Here is a 17,103-nt window from a genome sequence, read left to right on the forward strand (position 1 = left end):
ATCCTAAGGTGTTCTATCGGGTTGAAGTCAGGACAGTGTGCAGGCCAGCCAAGTTCCTCCACCCAAAACTTGCTCATCCATGCCTATATGGACCTTGCTTTGTGCACTGGTGTGCAGTCATATTGGAAAAGGAAAGGGCCATCCCCAAACTGTTCCCACAAAGTTGGCAGCATGAAATGGTTCAAAATGTCTTAGTATGCTGATGCCTTAAGAGTTCCCCTCACTGGAACTAAGGGGCCAAGCCCAACACCTGAAAAACAACCCCACACCATAATCCCCCCTCCACCAAACTTTTCACTTGGCACAATGCAGTCAGGCAAGTACCATTCTCTTGGCAACCGCCAAACCCAGACATGTCCATCAGATTGCCAGACAGTGAAGCAAGATTCGTCACTCTGGAGAACATGTCTCCACTGCTCTAAAGTCCAGTGGTGGCGTGCTTTACACCACTGCATCCGATGGTTTGTATTGCACTTGGTGATGTAAGGCTGGGATGCAGCTGCTCTACCATGGAAACCCATTCCACGAAGCTCTCTACGCACTGTTGTGCTAATCTAAAGCCCACACAAAGCTTGGAGATCTTTAATTATTGACTCTGCAGACAGTTGGTGACTTCTGCGCACTGTGTGCTTCAGCATGCGCTGATCTCCCTTTTGCTGTTGTTCTCAGTTGCTTTCACTATGTTATAATACCACTAACAGTTGACCATGGAATATTTAGTAGAAAGGAAAGTTCACGGATGGACTTGTTTAGGAGATTTTAAGGCTTTAAACCTGAAATAAACAGCCTTGCAAACGAGAGCTCCAAATCATATATTTATTAGTGAGAATACAGCTGGAATATTTAGTAGTAAGGAAATTTCACGGATGGACTAATTGCACAGGTGGCAACCTATCACGGTACCACACTTGAATTCCCTGAGCTCCTGAGAGTGACCCATTATTTCACAAATGTTTGTAGAAGCAATCTGCATACCTAGGTGCTTGATTTTATACACCTGTGGCCATGGAGGTGATTGGAACACCTGAATCCAATGGTTTGGAAGAGTGTCCCAATACTTTTGGCAATATAGTGTAGGTTAATTGCCACCAAAATAGAATGGGACCAATAGGAAGTGGGGGAAGTGCATATCAGCTAAATGAAAATTGTTAAAATTTGCATATTAATACATGTCAGGATTTACGACTTTGTGGGTTGCTATAAAAAGGTAGATTCTCATCTTCTCAATGCAGTTGCATGCTGGAAAATGCGGTATTACAGTGAGTTAAACAAAGACACAGTAACATGCAAACTGTGGTGTGGTGCAATGTAGTACCAATAATTTTTGAATGCCAACCCAAAGCACATCCAAGACACGCCACAAAATGAATGGATTGCTTTACCAAAACATACTTTAGCGCACAGCATAATGAAAATGTACAGGTGGTAATGCACTGCAAAACTGTGAATCCAATTTTAAGATACAGTTTGTGTTCAAAATAATAGCAGTCAGACATCACTAACCTGATCAATCACTGTTTTTGGTAGAAATAATATTTCTACATGGCAAATAATTTACTAGAAGGTGTAGTAGAGTAATAGAAAGGTGTAGTAGAGTAATAGAAATCTAACAGACCCAACAGTCATGACATGCATGCTGCTGATTCTCTGTAATTGAATCACTAATTGAAAGGGGCATGTTCAAAATAATAGTGTGGTGTTCTATTAGTGAGGTCATTCATTCTTTGAAAAACAGGTGGCAATTATTGCCCTTATTTAAGGAAGGAAGGCAGCAAATGTTGTACATGCTGGTTACAGTGCATTTCTCTCTGAAATTCTGAGGAAAATGGGTCGTTCCAGACATTGTTCAGAAGAACAGCGTACCTTGATTAAAAAGTTGATTGGAGAGGGAAAAACATATAAAGAAGTGCAGAAAATGATAGGCTGCTCAACTAAAATGATCGCAAATACTTTAAAATGGCAACCAAAACCTGAAAGACGTGGAAGAAAGCGAAAAACTACCATTTGAATGGATAGAATAGCCAAAATGGCAAGGAATCAGCCAACAATCAGCTCCAGGAAGATCAAAGAAGGTCTAAAGTTACCTGTGAGTACTGTTACAATTAGAAGACGCCTATGTGAAGCCAAGCTATCTGCAAGAAGCCCCTGCAAAGTCCCACTGTTGAAAAAAAGACGTGCTGAAGAGGTTACAATTTGCCAAAGAGCACATTGACTGGCCTAAAGAGAAATGGCGAAACATTTTGTGGACTGATGAAAGTAAGATTGTTCTTTTTTTGGGTCTAGTGGCCGGAGACAGTTTGTCAGACGATCCCCAAACACTGAATTCAAGCCACAGTACACTGTGAAGACAGTGAAGCATGGTTGCGCAAGCATCATGATATGGGGATGTTTCTCATACTACAGTGTTGGGCCTATTTATCGCATACCAGGGATCAAGGATCAGTTTGAATACATCAGAATACTTGAAGAGGTCATGCTGCCTTATGCTGAAGAGGAAATGCCCTTGAAATGGGTGTTCCAACAAGACAATGACCCCAAACACACCAGTAAACGTGCAACATCTTGGTTCCAGACCAACAAGATTGACGTTATGGAGTGGCCAGCCCAATCCCCGGATCTTAATCCAATAGAAAACTTGTGGGGTGACATCAAAAAATGCAGTTTCTGAGGCAAAACCAAGAAATAGAGAACTGTGGAATGTAGTCCAAACATCCTGGGCTGGAATACCTGTTCACATGTGCCAGAAGTTGGTTGACTCCATATAACACAGATGTACAGCAATTCTCAGAAACAGTGGTTATACAACTAAATTAGCAATATTCTTGGGATGTCTGGTGTGAATCGCTCTCTTAAGGTCATGCCACAGCATTTCAATCGGGTTGAGGTCAGGACTCTGACTGGGCCACTCCAGAAGGCGTATTCTGTGCTGTTACAGCCATTGTTTTGTTGAATTACTTGTATGCTTTGGGTCATTGTCCTGTTGCATCACCCATCCTCTGCGGAGCTTCAGTTGGCGGACAGATGGTCGTACGTTTTCCTGCAAAATGTCTTGATAAACTCTGGAATTCATTTTCCCATCAATGACAACAATCCGTTCAGGCCCTGAGGCAGCAAAGCAGCCCCAAACCATGATGCTCCCTCCGCCATGTTTTACAGTGGGGATGAGGTTTTGATGTTGGTGTGCTGTGCCTTTTTTTCTCCACACATAGTGTTGTGTGTTCTTCCCAAACAACTCAATCTTGGTTTCATCTGTCCACAGTATATTTTGCCAGTAGTGCTGTGGAACATCTAGGTGCTCTTTTGCAATCTTCAAACGTGCTGCAATATTCTTTTTGGACAGCAATGGCTTCCTCCGTGGTGTCCTCCCATGTACTCCATTCTTGTTTAATGTTTTCCTTATTGTAGATGTGTCAACAAAAATGTTAGCATGTGCCAGAGATTTCTGTAGGTCTTTAGCTGACACTCTGGGATTCTTCTTTACCTCATGCAGCATTCTGCGCTGTGCTCTTGCAGTCATTTTTACAGGACAACCATGCCTAGGGAGAGTAGCAACAGTGCTAAACTTTCTCCATTTGTAGACAGTCTGTCTTACCGTGGACACATGAACATTAAGGCGTTTGGAGATACTTTTGTAACCCTTTCCAGCTTCATGCAAGTCAACAATTCTTGATCGTAGGTCTTCTGAGAGCTCTTTTCTGCGAGGCATGGTTCACATCAGACAGTGCTTCTTGAACCCAGTAAACCCAAAACAGGCGTGTGTTTTTTAAGGGCAGGACAGCTGTCAGCAACACATCCAATATCATCACACTGATTGGAGTCAAGGTTGGCTCACTCCTGGCTCCAATTAGCTCTGGGAGAAGTCATTAAGCTAGGGCCTCACATACTTTTTCCTCCCTGCACTGTGAATGTTTACATGTTATGTGCAATTAAACCATGGCAACATCTAATGTTTGTGGAGTATTATGTTCAGCAGACTTTGTTCCTCTATTGTTGTGACTTAGATGACGTTCAGAGCACATTTTATGCCCAATTCATGCAGAACTCCTTGTAATACCAAGGGGTTCACATACTTTTTCTTGCAACTGTATCAGTGCCTGCATTTTAGTCTTGCGATGAGTTTATGTAGATAAAGGGGGACGATTTAAATGAAAGCAGTATGGCTTTACAAATGTGCATTGCTGGCTTTGGGAGTCCGAAGGCATAGGAGCACAATAAAACTGAATGACAGTAGTAAAAAGAAAAGCCCAGTCATGTGCCCTCTTAAAGTCATAAGACCCATTCCCTTCCAATCACACACCTTTCTATGCTGCGTTAAACAGGGAAAGCTCTGAAGGGTATTGTAGACTACACACTGCATTTGACATTTTATAAATGGGTCATAAAATGCGGACTGTGGTGTGTGGATCCCAGCACAGCATAATGGAGAGCCAATAGTGAGATCTGCCTTCAGTTATAAATAAGCCCCAAAACATTGTTTTAAAGCAAGTTTGTCCACTTTAAGAAAAAAAGGTGAGCTATTTTATCACGCACATACATACAATACATTTTTGAATCATTTTGTTTTATGTTATCATAAAAATCAAGCTGTCTAATTTATGGAATGTATGCCTACTATTAGGATCCCATCTAAGATTCTATCTGCAGCCACTGCACGGAATGTCTGTGAGAATGCCACTGAACCATTTACAAGCCTTGGTAATGCTGTAGAGATATGAGTAGGCTTAGACCACCCTGGAGCTTAGTTGTAGGTTGTTTCACTTTTGTTGAGGATTCTTTTCATTCCATTTAAACCAAAAAACATTTACATCAATGAAGACCAAAGGATCGTTTTCTTTATTGCTGACATTAACCAGGAAGTGGAACTATACATATAAAATGTTAACAGTGTGTCTTTCACCTACACATCAAATCAATATAAAGAAATATGGCACGCAAGGTTGTAAGATTTGCCTTACGTATGAACGCTGTGCATAGAATTCTCCCTCCTTATATTTGCATCACCAACACAGGGTTGATAAGTTTGGTGTTTTAAAGAACATTGTATGCTTTTACTTATTTAAAGCGGTTGTAAACCCTTTTATATACCCAGTGAAGTGACTATCCTCAAGTTATACATAGAGATGAAACAAATCCTCCTACATAATTTGTACCTGTTTATCTGAAGTATTCTCTTCTCTACATCCTTTCAAAGTCCAGAACTTATAAAGCTTGGCTTAGCATCAGAAAACAGAGAGCTGAAATTACACACTGAAGAGGAGAGCTCTGAGAGTTGATTAGAGGGAAGAGACACATCCCCTTTACACAGCACATAGGAACAGCGCTGAGGCTGTCAATCACAGGCTGTGTGGTGGAGGTCCCTCCCCTGTTACCTTTTTCCTCTTGGTGTCAGGAAACCTTGTCAGAAGTTATTCATGCTGATAGCGGAGGAATAAAGCAGCAGACAGAAATTGCACTTAGTGCTCTGGCTTGAGACAATTACACTCTATAGAGGGACATGCTTTCTTCACACTTCATGTCTGATGTTTACAACCACTTTAACTGTTACTAAAAAACTCACCTAATGAGAATTTTACACTGTCCCAGAAAGGACCACCATTCTGTCCAGTTTGCAATTTCTGCGGAACACAGTTGTCACAAACATGCTCATGATCATTATAATACATTCTGAGTTTATTTCAGCAGTCCCAGGCCTCTGCATGCACCCTCAGGACTACACTGCATGACAGGACACAACATATATGCAGTATGTCTCTTCAAAGCATGCATATGTGCCCATGAGTATCCCTTTAAAGACCCTACAAGTAGAGAAAAATACTTGCTGTTCTGCCAGAAATGCACTTAGCTCATAAGTCCTGCTGTGGACTCAAACCTCACAATCTCCTCATCTCTACAACATACTCTGGACACTAATTGTTGTATATAAAAAAGAAAATGAGAAAAATTTCTAACTTTTTGCACATGCCCATACACTGTACTCCTGTTTACGATACTACGTCATATACGCAAGTACAGCAGCGGACAGTGATTCATGTCATTGGAAGGCGATATGCTGCACCTCGATTGCCTAGACCAGTGGTCTCCAAACTGAGGCCTGGGGGCCAGGTGCAGCCCTTTACTTGCTTTGATCTGGTCCTTGGGTACTATTTCATCCACTGATACCAACAATGGGGCAAAATATCCCCCACTGACTCCAATGAAAGGGTACAATTCCTATCAATGGCACCAACGATGGGACAAAATTGCTCCCAATGACACCAATGGTGGGGCATAATTTCTCACAATGACACCAGCAATGGGGTCCAGTAACATTAATGATGGGATACAATTCCTCCCAATGACACCAACAATTGGAATTTGTTTTTTCCAACTGAGGTTTGGACCTTTTCTACTCCCAATGGCCACAGTCCGGCCCCCCTAAAGTCTGAAGGACAGTAAACTGATCATTTGCTTAGGAAGTTTGGAGACCCTTGGCCTAAACTGAGGACATGTGACAGGATTTATGCTGAATGTGCTCAGCCTATAAAGGAATAATCTTCCCATGAGGACACTTTTTCCCAGTGACAGAGGTTATTTTCTTCACAAATTGTAACGAAAAACTGACATGAGTTTTAACTGTTCCCAATTCCATTTAAAATGGAAAAGTGTAAAGTTTTATATTTAGATATACTTTCCCTATATGCTGAGCTCTACTCTTGTCTTAAATGACAGGGCACTTCCACTCTGATTTAGAACTGAGTTTTGCTCTGCCATTTAACAATCCAGTGAGAGGTCTTTAGCAGCTAATAGAGACCCTCATATTAGTTTGATAATGGCAAGGGGGAGGAATTAGCTCTTGAGTTGGGGCTTGCTCAGAGCCAGAGAAGAGTCAAGGCATCTGTATATAGCTCTTTGGGTGTGCATGAAAATAACCTAACGCAGAACAGAACCCAGCATGTATTAAAATACAAAAACAACTTTCACTGCACCTTCAAACCAACATTGTCAACAAGTAGATTGCAGAGAGGGCCATTCAACCCACTGCCTGCTAGCCTAGGCTTTCTTGGACACATCCCCTGGGGGTGCTTCATCACACCAGCCTGGACTCACAGTACTCATTCACACATCATTTAACATCATGAGAGCCGTGCAGTGGAGCAGTATGGGACTGCCAGTTGCAGATAGGAAGAGAAGGGATCCATGACACCATCAGACTGGCTAGAAGACTGTTAGATTAAAGCTATGCATAAAGGGAATTCAAAGAAAAGACAAAAAACTGTGTGTGTGTAGGGAGGCAGATAGGATGGAAAGCGTTAAACTGTACAAGTGCTTTTAGGATTATTTAAGCCCTACTAGTCAGTACTTGCAGGCACAAGGTGCCTGACATTTGGGCATGTTGTTAGTTTGTTGCTTTTATTTCACCCGACAGGTTCACTTTAATCAATCCCCATTACTAACATTTTTTTTTCTTTAGCTGCATTCTATATATCCAGGAGACAGACAATTGGTGTTCGCCGGAAATGTTATTATCTTCCGAAAAGCTCCTAATTGAACCTAGCATTGCCATTTGAGTCGGAATTACAGAGTAATAGGACTCGTCACTTGTGTTCCAAACTATAACTGGCACTGTGTAGGGCGACAAAGGACGCGCCACTGCCAGGCTATGATTTGCGAATCAGGATCCATAATCCTTCTGCCAGGCAAGGAAGGAGGGAGTGAGGTAAAATGTTATAGCTCAAGAAGAGAGAGGTAAAACCCCAGGGAAGATTTGAGAGCTATATACTTATAAAGGTACAAAGAGGAAGCTGGCTCTCTGATCTGATCTCAAAGTCATTTATTTCCTGGTCGTTAATAATTTGTGTAATAAAAGACGACGTGTTAGCAGGTTTCCTTGGCACGTTGTGCTCCCCTCCTTGCCAGAGTGATTGTGTTCTTGGAACATAAATTATTCCATTCTTATCGCTTGGCTACTCATTTTTCATGCTGCCTCGGCTTCATTGCAAACTCTAGAACCCCAGCCTGTCGTGTCTTCCCTGTGCATTACCTACCTAATTCTAAGATGATGCACAATCTATGACCTCAGAACAATGCACACTTCAACAATTCCTTTAGTTATACAGAAACCAGGCTCAATTGGATATTAATTAGAGAAATAATTATTATTATCCACCACTTGCTCTCACTAATTGATACGATCCCATATAGTTATGCCAAGTTTTGTTATTCAGGAAGGTAATATCCAGTGAACCAAGGTGAGTAATTTTAAAGCACAGCTTTTTTTAAGTGCTGAACTCCTAGAAATATTTTTTGCTGGGTCCAGCTTATTAACCTCTAATTCTTGTTTTTCTATGTCTGGAGAGTTTCTAGAGGTGCTAAAAAGTTGTATACCACTGTATCCCACTGTCAGCTTTTACCTTCAGTCTCAGCTGCTGTGAGTTCTGCTGCCCATAAAGTAATGATAGGAGTTTGCTTGCTCTTCAACTCCTTCCATTTTTATGGAACATGAGACTTTCTCTGAATGGATAAGGTGAGATCTTGACATGCATTGTTCATTCAGGAAAAAAAAAACTTTGCAATCAATTAAAAGAATACAAGACATTTTATGAAAGGAAGAGCTTAAGAGTAAGTGACCCCCTATCATCACACTACCAGTGGTGGAACTCACAGCGGTTGACTAAGCTGGATCTAGTACACAACAGAAAATATTATTTTCCTTGAGTTCAGCTTTAAGTATTTGGGACAGTTTCTAAGATTGTAAGCTCCAAGGAGCAGGGCCCTCCTAACCCTCTTGTATTGAACTGTATCATTGCTGTATTATCTCCTGTTATATTGTAAAGCGCTGAGCAAACTGTTGGCGCTATATAAATCCTGTATAATAATAATACCATAGAGATTTACATGTGCAAGATATAGAGTGAGACCCAGTTCATATGGACTTCAGCTTATAAAAGCTAGTGCAACAGCCAGTGTGACAAAGCTTTTAGTTAAGTAAATTTTTCTAAAACATAAAAAAAAAAAAAGTCATGCGACGGTGTTCCTGGGTGCAAGAATATTCAGTAGCAGTCCTCATAAAAGAAGAAGCTTTAGCCCCAGTTCACACTGCTGCAATTTATGGTGTGATGTGTGACACATAAATTAGCATGACAAGTAAACACCAGGGCTTTTTTCCTTAGAGAATAGGTGCAGGAACTCTCCCCTTCCGAGTCACCTCTTGTTTCCACCCCCTACCCACCTCCAAGCACCATTCCTTAGTTCAACCCCCTACCCACCTTCCAGTACTGCCTCTTCTATAGAATGCAGAACCAGGTTTAATTTTGTGATGCTAAGTAATTTGCATGGAATTTGGTAATGATAGCAAGAAAAGCAGTAAAACAGATCCCCTGCAGCCAGCGACATTAGACCCTTTAGCAACAGTAGAACTTCCCACCAACAATGGACCCCCCCACAACAAAACACCCCTTCGGCAACAATAGATCCCTTCCAGCAACAATTGACCACCCAGCAACATAAGACCCATCCCCAGCAACAATAGATATCCCACCAGCAACAATAGACCCTCCTCCGCAAAAATAGATCTTCTCCAGCAACAATAGATTCCTCAGTAGCCAGCATCAATAAACTCTCCAACACACCCCAGCACTCCTTGCCATTAGATACATCCAGTGCTGGGGGTGCGGGAACTGCATTCCTGCTGAAAAAAAGCCCTGGTCAAAACACATTCATTTCAATGGGTGCCATCTTAATCAATGAAAACAGTGCAAAAAAAGGTCCTGCACTACTTTTCTGCGACTTTGGTGCGACTGGAGTGCCATTGACTGCAATGTTAAATAACAAAAGTTGCAAGCAAGTGTACTGTACATTGTGCATTCTACTGTATACATGGAGAAGCAACGTTGTCACCCTAAGGCTCAGTTCAGGATACTAAAGGCTGCACGACCCTTGTTTGCTCGGGCAGGGCAGGCCATTCATTTGAATGGGCTTCAGTGCCCGTGTTTCCGCACAAAAGAGGTGTTCAATTTTTGACCCTGCGGTTCCCGCACCAGCAATTCTGCTACGGGTTGAGATGCGTGGGGGTGCCATTCAGAATAAATGGCAGCCCGTGCATCTCATAAGATCAGCTTGATTAGGTTGCGGGAGGTTGCAGGACCAGGTGCAAGTCCCACACCCGCAACCAGCCTGCAAGTGTAAACTGAGCCTTAGATAGGAAGTTTGGTAGAACATCTCCCTCTTTGTCTCTCCATAACATAGAATAGAGGTGTTCTGCAATCCACACCGATAGCTTGAAAAAATACTACTTGATAACAGTCAGCAGAATGCATATAAATTAACAGCAAAAAAGATTTCTGTCAGGATCAACAGATATTAATTTTTTGTATTCATCAAACAGATATAAGAAAATATTTTTTATGGTACATATACCCTATTTTGGTGAACTGTAATTTGTATTATGGTTAACTTTTGATTTTCTATGAGGCCGAATGGCTTTGACTGCAGCATTTCATATGACGCAAATGTGTAAGTCATGGGATAATTCATGGGCAGTCTGTGAAAGGCCTGAGTTACCTAAGTTATACAATATTCCATCATACATCATGTTGGCCACTAGATTTTCAGCTAACTAACAAAAGTATACCATCAATGACTTCATGGTGTGTGTTGATCAGAACATTTATTCATATATATATATATATATATATTGTGGCAGTGCGGTGTCCTGCCACGGTCAAAATAAAGCTGAAAACCCTGGATTCTCAACCAGGCAGGTTGAGGGGCTCCAGATAGTTGATGTATTGCAGAGGAAACTGACTTTTCGGTTTCCTCATTTATTCATCAAGTTTGTTTTGGGATCTGGAGCCTGGAGATTTCAAAGAGATCTGGGAGGGATGAAATCTCCAATCCGGGGTCTGTGTTTTGAGAACCCCCAGCACACTGATTGCACAGGTGTGTGCAGGCCTTTTTATAGAGGCCTAAGCATGGTTCTGGGCTCCACCCCGGCAGATAGGAGTCAGGAGGGCTCCACCCCGGCAGATAGGAGTCAGGAGGGCTACACCCTGGCAGGCAGGAGGTCTCTGCCTTGGAGTCAGGTGGAAGCCAGACTAGCTGTGTGCTAGTGCCATATTTTGGGAAGAGTCTGCAGGAGGCAGACTTAAAACTGCGTACAAGCCAGGAGGCTGAATACTGTTAATTTGCTTGATGGTGGATACCCCTGCGTGGGAAGCATTTGTTATTTGAACTTTCTTGTAAATAAAATTGGGCAAAAAGGCCCTTAACGAAGCGAGTTGCTGTGTGCTTTAACAAGAAAAGCTCTACCATTTGAAGCGAGTTCCCACATATGGTGGAGGATGCGGGCAGAACTAGAGATCCCAGCAAGGAAGTAAGTTCATGTGTTGAACTGTGTTTGGTGCATGACCCTGCACTATTGGTGTGTGCAGGTGAGGAGATCCTGCAAGAGAAAAGGAACTTGCCTTAAAGAGACAGTGCTCCATTGTGTTGCTGGACTCTGCAAAATTGTTGTAGAGTGACTGCAAGTATGAGGCATGCAAAGAGAAAGGACATTATTCTAAGGCGGGAAGATTCCCCAGTTTTTGAGTCCGCTGTAGAGTGGGGTCAGCGCCTGCTGGCAGCAGTGAGCCCAGTTAAAGGGGAAGTGCATGCTGTTGCCCCTGGCAATACTGGTGAAAGGAAATCCGCTTTCTTGGTGCAGAATCCTATGCTTGAAAGAGGATGCAGTGTTGGAAGTTCGGCCAAGATACTGCCGCAAGAGCGCTGTTTGCGGTGCAGTGAATGGGGGCACACTGTCTCCAAGTGCCCTTTATCCCAGCTTCCAGTGCAAGGTGACACAACCAGACAAAGGTCTGGGTATGCAAATGGGAAGCCTGCTTGGAATTACAGGAAGGAGCAGCAGGCTGCCCAAAAGTTTCAGAAGAATGTGGTTGCCCATAGCAACACATGTGACTTCAGGCCTGCGGACCCTGTGAGAGAAGTGTCGTCTGCAGAGGATTGTGGCAATGCAGAGATGAGAGTTCAGCGCATCTGGAGGAACCCACAAAGTTCAGCTGGGAGAGTGCCATCTCCCATAGCAACAGGAGAAAGCCTGCCAACCAGGAGAAGGGGCTACAAGGGAGATGTGGTTCCATATCCCAAGAAGGTTATCTGTGGAACCATACCCTGCCTGGAATGTGGTCAGTTTGGGCATGGTATCTTTACCTGCCCCAGATTATGGAATACCACTGATGAGGGTGCTACTGGGCAAAAGTCTTCATCTGCAAGCCCAGATTCATGTTTAAAAATGTTGGCAGCCACCCCTAGCAACAGTGAAGAAGTACCTGTTGTGCCTACAGGGGGTGCCAAGGAGTCGGAAGTGCCTGCCACAGTATCATCCTATAGCTGCATGGATGAACTGGCTGGCCAAAGCCAAGCAGAGAAGATGACAGAAAGGATCCAGATCCCACGCACTCAAGTGAAGAAGGTGAAGCCTGTTGAAGTGATGGGTAAGACTGGTACTGTTGAGATAAATGTGAGAGATACTAATGCACTGATTGAGACTGACTTTGAGACTCTCTGCTATAAATTTGGGATACTCCCAGTTGGGAAACCCACTGCTAGTGATTGTGAGAAAGACTTGCCTCTGTATAATGCTTTTAGTGGGGAGGCAACGGTTAAAAATGTCAATGTGAAGAGTACTGATATTGGGGTTGCACCAATGTCATCTAAAGAGAATGCTGAATTAACTGTAGTAGGGGTGAGCACTAAGCAGGATGTGTTATCTCCCCTAGCAACGGTGGGTAAGGTAACCTAGGATAACTATGATGTTGCTCTGGTGGACCAGAGTGTATCTGAATTGAGTGTTGAGAATTTGTTAGTTCAGTCTGGCAATGGTGAATCTAAAAGGTATGACCATATTCATAATGATGATGGGTTAATGCAATCCACTAATGCAAAAGTTTTTGTAGTGAATGACACGCCACTAGGTCACAGTGGTGAGAGTAGGAAATTGCAACCTGCTGTGCCTAGAAAAGGAGTCTCCCATTGTGATATGGATAATGAAGATATAGGTAATGGGTCTGATACAGAGCCACTCTGTCCCTCTGTGTCTCCTTCAGCGGTTGGAGTGGTACTGCGTAGTACCTCTGATGGGATCACAGGGACGATGGACTGGGACAGATGGGCAACAAGCTTGTTGGCATTAATAAAAGATGCCTCTGTGGGTAACAATGGGGTGGACATTGTTTCTGCTGTGCTGAATAGAGGGACTGTGGAGCAGCTATTAGTCCAGGGCGGTCCTGTCGCTGCCAAAATTAACCCACCGCTGGTAAACGGCACCATTGAGGATAAACACTCAGCAGAAGTTTTGCCCACAGCCCATAAAGGAGTTAATGGTGTGGTGTACCAAACTGATATCCATAGAGAAGCCGTGGAAGAGCTCATTGACACTGAGCCTCAGAGTATTTGGGTGAATCCTACACCTGGTTACGCTCTGGGAGAGCCCCAGGTTATTGTATTGGGTACCTCCAGCCGAGAGGAAGCCTCTTTAAGAAGCACCACCTCTGAGGCATCAGTAAATGAGTGTCTCCATGTCTCCAGGAAGGTCTTATGTGTAGAATCGGGCTGTCTTTTTATAACAGACCTGCTGAGGGAAATGTTGGCCTTCTGGAGTGTACAGCCGGTGTATACCTTGCTGTCTCTTCCATGTTCGGGAGAGCTGGTACCGTGGAGTCCCGCTAATTGGAGCTGGGTATTACGGGCTATACAAGGCAAAGATGGTCAATATAGGAATTCTGTGATACCATCCTTGTTGGTAATGGTGAAAATTGTCTTTCAGTGCATTGCTGGGTTGCTTCATAGCAGTAATCTGTATGAGAGACACACCAGAGTACTGTTGGACAGGACAGAGGTTTGGACAGAAGTACCGGAAAACACAGGTATATGTGATGCGCTTGGGGTCGTCAACCCTAATGTAGCATTATGTAAGGATGGTTTGGCATCAGGACAGTTGCTGGCAGAGTCTTTTCTGACAGTGAAGTCAGTGGACAGTGACGTTTCCATGGGAGATACCCACTCCGCTGTGTGTAATTCCTCTCCAGAAACTGCCCTGCCAACTACTAGTGAACTGAGTTCTGACAAGAGTATTTTGGCTAATGAAAAAAAGGGAAATGTATTGATGAATTTGGATTGTCTGATTACTATGTGTGATAACAAAAAGAATGGTAGACCTGGTGGTCAAGTTGACATGGTAGCTCGTCATCCTGAAAAAGGTAATGAGTGCTTAATAGACACAAGAGAGGTTAAGAGTATAGTAATAGGCCCCCTACAGGTTCAGGAAGGTCACTCTGGAAAAGTTTTCCAAAGGTCCAGTAAACGCCCAAGTTGTAAGAATGAAAGGTCTAAGGGAACTGGCCCAAAGCTTAACAAGGGGATGTTAAAAGAGTTTGATGCCACAATAAAAGAGCCCATGTCTGTTACTAAAGGGTTTAAAAATATATCCCCTGTAAAAGTAAATGAACCAAAAAGGGATGGTCTAGAGGAATTTGAGGGAGCACGTTGTAATATTACAGGTACCAGGCACTTAAAGCTTAGACGTCAACCCCAGGTTACAAAGGGTACTGAGATTTGTAAACCCCCTAGTGGTAAAAGGACTAGCATAGTTTTAAGGAAATTAGAAAGACCGCGCTTTTGGAAGCGCACTCGTAAAAAGGCATGGGGAAGTAGAGCCTAAGTAAGGGGAGACAGGGGAAGTCACCTCTTGGGGCAAGGAGTAGTGTCTCCCTTTGATGAAAATGAAGTCAGCCAGGATTGGACCTTTACAGGTGATAGCCCGCACAGAAGGTCTAAAGCAAGGGTTTTAGGTTTGTGTGTTCCGCCCCCTACGGGGTCAAAACAAAGGGGGGGATATGTGGCAGTGCGGTGTCCTGCCACGGTCAAAATAAAGCTGAAAACCCTGGATTCTCAACCAGGCAGGTTGAGGGGCTCCAGAGAGTTGATGTATTGCAGAGGAAACTGACTTTTCGGTTTCCTCATTTATTCATCAAGTTTGTTTTGGGATCTGGAGCCTGGAGATTTCAAAGAGTTTTTTGAGGGATGAAATCTCCAATCCGGGGTCTGTGTTTTGAGAACCCCCAGCACACTGATTGCACAGGTGTGTGCAGGCCTTTTTATAGAGGCCTAACCATGGTTCTGGGCTCCACCCCGGCAGATAGGAGTCAGGAGGGCTCCACCCCGGCAAATAGGAGTCAGGAGGGCTCCACCCTGGCAGGCAGGAGGTCTCTGCCTTGGAGTCAGGTGGAAGCCAGACTAGCTGTGTGCTAGTGCCATATTTTGGGAAGAGTCTGCAGGAGGCAGACTTAAAACTGCGTACAAGCCAGGAGGCTGAATACTGTTAATTTGCTTGATGGTGGATACCCCTGCGTGGGAAGCATTTGTTATTTGAACTTTCTTGTAAATAAAATTGGGCAAAAAGGCCCTTAACGAAGCGAGTTGCTGTGTGCTTTAACAAGAAAAGCTCTACCATTTGAAGCGAGTTCCCACATAATATATACAGGGGCGGACTGACAACTCATGGGGCCCCCGGGCAATAGGGGATCATGGGGCCCCTGCGTCCTTGCCCAAACTCAAAAAAGCCTATGAAAAAGGTACCAGGGGCATCTCATGGGGCCCCCTACTGACCCCGGACCCTCGGGCAGTGCCCGGGTTTCCAAATGGTCAGTCCGCCCCTGTATGTGTGTGTATGTATGTATATATATATATATATATATATATATATATATATATATATACACAGTTGTGTTCAAAATAATAGCAGTGTGTTGAAAAATGTGAATAAAGCTCAAAATCCTTCAAATAGCTTTTATTTTCATACACACAAATGCATTGGGAACACTACACATTCTATTCCAAATCAAAACATGAAGAAAAATATATCAAATTTGTGTTGTTCCTCTGAAAAAAGTGAAGAAAAGTGAATATTAGACTGTTCTAAAAAATAGCAGTGTTTGTATTCTTCTTTACAAACTCAAACATTCACTATATAAACTGAAAAATGTTTGAAGATTTTGCTTTCCTTTGAATCACTTAATTAATATTTAGTTGTATAAGCACTGTTTCTGAGAACTGCTGTACATCTGTGTTGCATGGAGTCAACCAACTGCTGGCACCTGTGGACAGGTATTCCAGCCCAGGATGATTGGACTACATTCCACAGTTCTTCTCTATTTCTTGGTTTTGTCTCAGAAACTGCATTTTTGATGTCACCCCACAAGTTTTCTATTGGATTAACCACTTGCCCTCCTGAGGATTTACCCCCCTTAATGACCAGGCCTCTTTTTGCTACTCGGCGCTGCACTAATTTAACTGATAATTACGCGGTCATGCAATGCTGCACCCAAATGAAAGTTACGTCCTTTTTTTCACACAAATAGAGCTTTCTTTCAGTGGTATTTGATCATCTGTGCGCTTTTTATTTTTCACGCTATAAACAAAAAAATACCAAAAAGTTTGAAGAAAAACGATATTTTTTACTTTCAGCTATAAAAAATATATAGTAAACTCAAAGTTAGTTATAAATTTAGGCCAAAATGTATTCTGCTACATGTTTTTGGTAAAAAAAAATCTCAATAAGTGTATATTGATTGCTTTGTGTGAAAGTTATAGCGTCTACAAACTATGGTATAGATACTGCAATTTACGCCTTTTTTTGCTATAAAGCGCTGTGCTAGTTTAACGAACAATTGTGCAGTCATGCAATACGGTACATAAATGAAATTTATGTCCTTTTTTTCACACAAATAGAGCTTTCTTTCGGTGGTATTTGATCGCCTGTGCGTTTTTATTTTTTGCGCTATAAAAAAATAGGCTGACAATTTTGAGAAAAAAAACAATATTTTGGACTTTTTGCTATAAAACATGTCTAGTAAAAAAAATGTAAAAATCAAATTTCGTCATAAATTTCGGCCAAAATGTATTCTGCGACATGTCTTTACTAAAAAAAAACCCAATACGTGTAAATTAATTGGTTTACGTGAAAGTTATAGCGTTTACAAATGGCGGGAAAGATACTGGGATTTTTAATTTTTTTTTATACTAATAATGGCGGCGATCAGCGACTTATGGCGGCGATCAGCGACTTATGGC

This window comes from Staurois parvus, unplaced genomic scaffold, assembly GCF_062004578.1.
Source record: "Staurois parvus isolate SC_StPar_1 unplaced genomic scaffold, SC_StPar_1.0 ptg000057l, whole genome shotgun sequence".
Taxonomy (NCBI): domain Eukaryota; kingdom Metazoa; phylum Chordata; class Amphibia; order Anura; family Ranidae; genus Staurois; species Staurois parvus.